The sequence below is a fragment of the Macadamia integrifolia genome, chromosome 6 (genome assembly GCF_013358625.1).
Source record: "Macadamia integrifolia cultivar HAES 741 chromosome 6, SCU_Mint_v3, whole genome shotgun sequence".
Lineage (NCBI taxonomy): Eukaryota > Viridiplantae > Streptophyta > Magnoliopsida > Proteales > Proteaceae > Macadamia > Macadamia integrifolia.
In genome coordinates, this window is record NC_056562.1 from 13,720,727 (window position 1) to 13,727,043 (window position 6,317).

Sequence of the window (6,317 nt, forward strand, 5' to 3'; positions counted from 1 at the left end):
AAATTATATTAACGAGAGCAATGCATTCGGTGACTTCCAATTCAAAGGTTCCAAGCTGAACAGAACAAAACAGAATTTGCTTTGCCCTAAACCGCATTCCCAGTGAGAAGAGATAACCAATAACGGTTTACTCTCCCAGCTAAGGTCGTGGCTGAAAGAGTTTGGAAGAAAATGGGTTCTTTTGAGAGTTTAAGTATAAGGGTAAAGGAGACATTTCTCACTTTCAGTTAACGATGTTATAAATTAGGGGTGCGGTAGACATTATTTTCATTTTTAGGGGTTACTCCAAGTTAGTTTCAATTTTAGAGGTGGTACTGGATAATTTCCCTTTTATAAAATAACACATCAAAAAGCTCAAGAAGCACATCTAATAAGTGAAAAGAAATGATTTCTTTTGGTAAAAAAAGTCGAATGGAAAAATATAAAATATGATTAAATTATCTTTAATATCTAAGTGACAAGGTTAAAGTAGAGGCATAGATGATTTTTATTAACTACTACCTTCTATCAAACAAATTAGGTGATCATTGTCTGCTTAGTGTCATACTCGATTGGTTGCTCATCAATTTTCCTTCTTTTGGCTTGTTGCAATCCTTATTTAAGAGCCCCTATTTCCATTCTTACAAATATCTGATCTTGGAGCTGCACACTGAACTCCACGAACTCCACAAACTGCACGAACACAAAATAACTCAAGTGAATTCTTGTGATCCAACTTTTGGCACTTTAGGTTGTGTTTGGTATGTATTCTTGGAATAGATCATATGTCTAAAATGCATTCTGAAATGAGAAAAAACTGTATTTTCTTACTTCAGAATGTGTCTCTAGAATCTATTGTGAGAAAGCATATCAACAACCTTAGTTTATCAAATGCTTCAAAATCGCCATTGATATTCACCTTAAATCGGCCTGTTTGAGGAGCTCTCAAGGGCTGACAATATCAGGTATGTTGCTTATAGTACTCTCAGAATTAAAACCTGTTTTTTGAAATAAACACGATTCTTAGTTCCGCATACTTAATAACATCCAATTGCAACATAGCTAAGCATGCTTCAAATCATAGTTTTTTCTACTTTAGAAAGTTGATGATGTATGAGTCCAAGGATTCATCTCAGTTTTGAAATCAAAGAAAGACTAAGAGTACACAATTTTAACCCATTCACATTCAAATATTCAATCAACATGCCATAGTCATTTCTCTCAAGAATTGGAAAAGGCAATACTATAGTTAGTTATTATTATTGAATTCTTGAAAGGCTGCCAAGGGTAGGATAAGAGCATTTCTTACAAATTCCTATCAAAATATTTGAATCTTAGGAGGATTGTGGAATTACATATAAAAGATAACACTATGCCTTCACTCAAAGTAGACCTTTTACAGTGACCAAGACACATTAGAATTATAGAATTGAAATTAGAAAGTATTTTTATTTATGTTAATTTGAATCCAAAGAGATTGCCCCTCTGTGAGAAGTTTCCAACTTAATTTCATGGCATGCCTCCATTTTGAAATTTTTTCTTAAGCCCAAAACCCCCTCCCCAAAAAAAAAAATGATTTTGAAATATAGTTACTTGTCGAGAACTGATTCAACCTTTATACAAATGTGGCTTTGGTCTTAAACTCTTCGAATTGCCAACTTAAGTATCATGTGTGAATCATGGTTTAAAAAAAGTATTGGATCCGGCATAGGTCGATCCGTATCAATATCGATCATTCCTAATACCGATATCTAGCAGATCCTAAATTGTGGAACAGTTCTAAATAGGGGTAAATTTGCCGATAAAATAAATATATTATTTTTTATCCAAAATTGAGGGCAGAATCATTTGTTTTCGACCGATGCTGCCGGCCCATATTAGTATCGGTCGTCGTGCCAATACCGATACCTACGTATTATTGTATCAGTGGAATCATTCTAAGGGTAAATCTGTAAATTATATATATATATATATATATGCACACCATTAAAAAAAATAATAATAAAAAAAAATCCAATTCGGCAACATACTACCAATTCGTGTTGTTGTATGTACCAATATTGGTATTGATACTGTTTTTCAAAACCATGATATGAATAACTCTAGATCAGCCTACCTCTGCTGCATGATCTTGAAATTTCTTTTCCCTAGTTTTCAATAGCATTAAGCATCCAAAAACAATACAATAACTACAAAATAACTACAAATGAAATTTAATATTACCTTTAATTAGACGTAGTTGCTCTGTATTGATAGATTCTTCAAGAAAAAATTGCTTTAATTAAATGTAGTCCCCTCACAACATCATTCATGTTCATACGTTCTCTTGGCGATTCCATGGAGCATTGCAGTGCAATTTCAATTATTGATATTATGCAATTTTACAATTTATCTGTACCATGACAAGGACCTTCAATTTTGTTGATAGTATTCTCTTTAACTTCTTCACTCTGTTCTTCTTTGGATAGGAGTGTTGGATCTAAAATGTGCATCATGTGTGTAGGTAGAGCTGCCTTTACAAAGCTATGGAGATTTTATTCATCAATAAACATCTGATCTATTGGCCTTTTTCCTATGAACATCTCCAGTAGAAGGATCCCATAGCTAAACACGTCCCCTTGTATAGTTGCTCTTCCACCCATACCGTATTCTGAAATTTAGAAACCTCTTGTGGTTAGTATAACAATGGAAGTTTTGCAAAACTGTTTTCATATAATACAAGAAATTACGGTCTGAAATATGGAAATTGTGAACATGTTATTCAAAATTAGCAAGTTACATGAAATGAAACTTATAGTATAACCAATGTGCTTATAATATAGCCAATTCCTAATTGAAATGAAAATAGATAAGACCATAGTCCAATATAATTAAGATAGAAAAGTGTGTTCATATATGTAATCAACTATATAGAACAATATATGAAGGAATATCCAATAATAGCTGGATGGAAATATTAACCTTCTTAATAGGACTTTAGATATGGATCTTTATTTCCAAATCATCATTTGGGTCATGTTTAACACCTTCAAGGGATTCTAATTAGAATTAATATCAACAACTTAGTAAAGGGAATTTACATCTACAACATCAAAGTTCTTATAATGATAACTCAAAATTGTACAGGTTATTTGTTACCTGGAGCAGCATAGCCAATAGTTCCTTTTATCCCAATGGTACTAGTTTGAGTTTGGGATGAATCATCGTCAGGTTCTAAAAGTAGCCTCGCCAAACCAAAATCACTGACATGTGTAGTCATATCATTATCAAGTAGAACATTGCTTGGCTTCAAGTCACAGTGAACAATTGGTGCATAAGAGTTATGATGAAGGTAATCCAATGCAGAAGCCACATCAATTGCGATGTTTAATCTTTGAAGAAGGTTTAAATTCCTTGGATGATTACGTGCCTCCACTGGAAGATGCAACCAACCATCTAGACTCCCATTGGGCATGTACTGATAAACAAGGACTTTGAAATCCTTTCATTTTGAATCAATACTTGAACATGAAGTTAAAATCCTGACAAGATTTCGATGCCGAATGTTTCTTAGTGCTTTGTATTCAGCCATAAAACTCTTGTTAACTCTTGGATTTTGAAGATTGAATACCTTGACTGCAAAAATCATTTTGTCCTGGTCAATAATACCTTTGTATACAGAACCAAAACTACCGGAACCTATGAAATTAGCCGAAAAAAATCCTCCAGTAGCCTGGAAGAGCACTTTGTAAGAAAGCTTTAAGAACCGGTCACCAATTAATGGTCTGGACGAAGGTTTACTTTTTTATTTTCTTATCCAATAAAGAATAAGAAAGGAAGTTATCAGAAAAAAAAAAAAACAAAAAAAAAAAGAACCACACTAATTACCACCAAAACTATTCTAAGAGTATTGGACTTTTCTTGTTTCGTAGATCCATGGTTTGTGCATGCCGGTAGTCGTAACTCTGCAATTCCCCCACAAAGCTTATCATTTCCATTCACCAAAATTGCACTTACATTTCCAAAGATTCCTTTTGTTAGTACCTCCCCCTCAAGATTGTTGAAGGATAAATTCAAACTTTGCAAAGCTAAAAGATTCTGTAGCTCTTCTGGGATTTGCCCTGATAAATTGTTGTGTGAGAGATTTAAATCTAGAAGCCCTTTCAAAAGAGTTAGAGATTGAGAAATGGTTCCTTCAAAGAAATTATTCCTCATATAAAGATGTTCCAAATTATTATAGTCACCAATAGAGGAGGGGATTTCCCCAGACAATCTATTTCCAGAGATATCTATTGTATAGAGACTCTTTAAGTTACCAATTTCAGCTGGTAAAGAACCGACCAGAGCATTATAAGATACGTCTAGGGATATCGATAAGGGGGAAATACCAAATAGTTGCTTAGGTATTGGGCCTTGGAGGTTATTATGACGAAGGTTTAGGTATTGTAACTGTTGACAATTTCCAAGGTTGAAAGGAATGTTTACATTCAAGTTGTTGGCTTATAAATGGAGTTCATACAAAAGAGTGAGATTACCAATAAATGAAGGAATATGTCCTGAAAGTCTATTTTCAATCAAGGATAATATTTGAAGCTTCAAAAGTTTCCCTATGACTGAGGGAATATTACCTTGGAGAAAGTTATTCTGCAAGGCCAAGCAATTAAGTTGACGAGATTCTCAATCCCAGCAGGAATGGTTCCATATATTTGATTCCCGGCCAAATAAAGTATTGAGAGTTGTGTTGAGAGATCGGGTTTAAAGTTGGGAATGGGACCCTTAAAACCATTACTTTCTAGATCCAAAATCACTAAATGTGTACAGTTGACCAAATATTTCACAAAATCTAAATCATCAACTTCCCCAGTTCCACATTGATTTCCACCAATACTAAATCCTTGAAGGCTTTGAAGATTTCCAAAGTTGTTGGGGACTGGCCCAATAAAACTGTTATGATCAAGATCAAGTAACTCGAGTGTTGAAATATTGGAGAAGGAAACTAGAATGCTCCCTAAAAAAAGGTTCTATCCAATTCCAAAATCAATGAGATTTGGATGAAAGAGGCCTATGTCTCGTGGAAGGCTCCCATGCAATTGGTTTTGTGCGAGAGAGATAACTTCAAGAGAAGAGAGATTGTATAGTGAGGGAGGGATCATACCAGATAGCTTGTTTCGATCAAGTCCTAAAAAGTATAGGTTTGTTAACTGACCAAAGGATTTTGGAATGCTCCCTTGCAATTCATTTAAATCCAAAGAGATGGCTTGGATGGAGGAAATATTCCCAAAAGAAGCTGGTATTTCTCCTGTCAAGCCATTATAATTAATAGAAATGACCTTCAGCTTTGACAAAGAAGAAAACACTTCAACAGGAATCTTCCCAACAAAATTGTTTTTGGAGAAGTAAATTTCTCTTAGAAGAGTGCAGTTGGCCAAGCTAGTTGGAAGTTCTCCTTGGAGATTGTTAGTTTGAAAAATGATGGTCTCCACTCGAATTAGATTACCAATCTCTTGGGGGATTCTTCCATAGAAGCTATTGTTACCAATGTTGAAGAAATGAAGAAAAGTGAGATTCCCTATGGAAGAAGAGATGTTTCCTCCCAAGCCCATCCCCTCTAAATTCAAGCTAATGACCTGTTGTTGATGACAGTGGCCACATATGATCCCTACCCAGTTGCAGAAATGAATGGAATCATTCCAACCACTTAGTGCTCCATTTGGATCATCAATTTGGTTCTTAAACTCCAACACAGCAAGTCGATCTGTCTCGTTCCCGAGGATACTTCTACTTGTGATTGATTCTACCAGCCTTAATGAGCTCTCAAAGAGGAAGATGAAAACTAAAAGCTGAAGTACTACCAATAGAATCAAATTTTGAAATGCAAATGCAGAAACCATGCAAATTTGAGTTGTGGCAAACTGAAAAACAAGTATCCTGTTTAAAGAAATTGTGGTAAGCAACAACGCCTACAACAGTGCACCAAATGCTACACCTTAGAACTTAAGTCGTTCCTCTTATTTTAGTCCATTGATTATGTCAGATTCCATAAGATAAGCTTCATGAAATTATAGTATAGTTTTCAAGGTTCAACAAGTAATAATTTTTTTGATTGGTAATAAAGAACTGTTGTGATCATAGAGTTTATTTTGTTAAAAAATAAATAAATATATATATATATATCTCCTTGTCGTTCACCAGTTGCTTTTCTTTTTTCTTTTTCTTTATTTTTTTAATCATGGTGTTTGGGCTAGCTCACGTACACCTCGACAAATCTAAAAGAGACTGAGTAATAAATCGGTCAGGTATTAATATCGGCTTTGATCAACACTAATACGATATGGCGAATCCAATATCAATACTTAGAA

General features: G+C 34.4%; 1 pseudogene; it reads right to left on the bottom strand.

Annotated features, from left to right (window-relative positions):
- Positions 1 to 598: 598 nt before the first annotated feature.
- On the bottom strand, positions 599 to 5,849 carry LOC122082076 (annotated as a pseudogene).
- Positions 5,850 to 6,317: the final 468 nt, after the last annotated feature.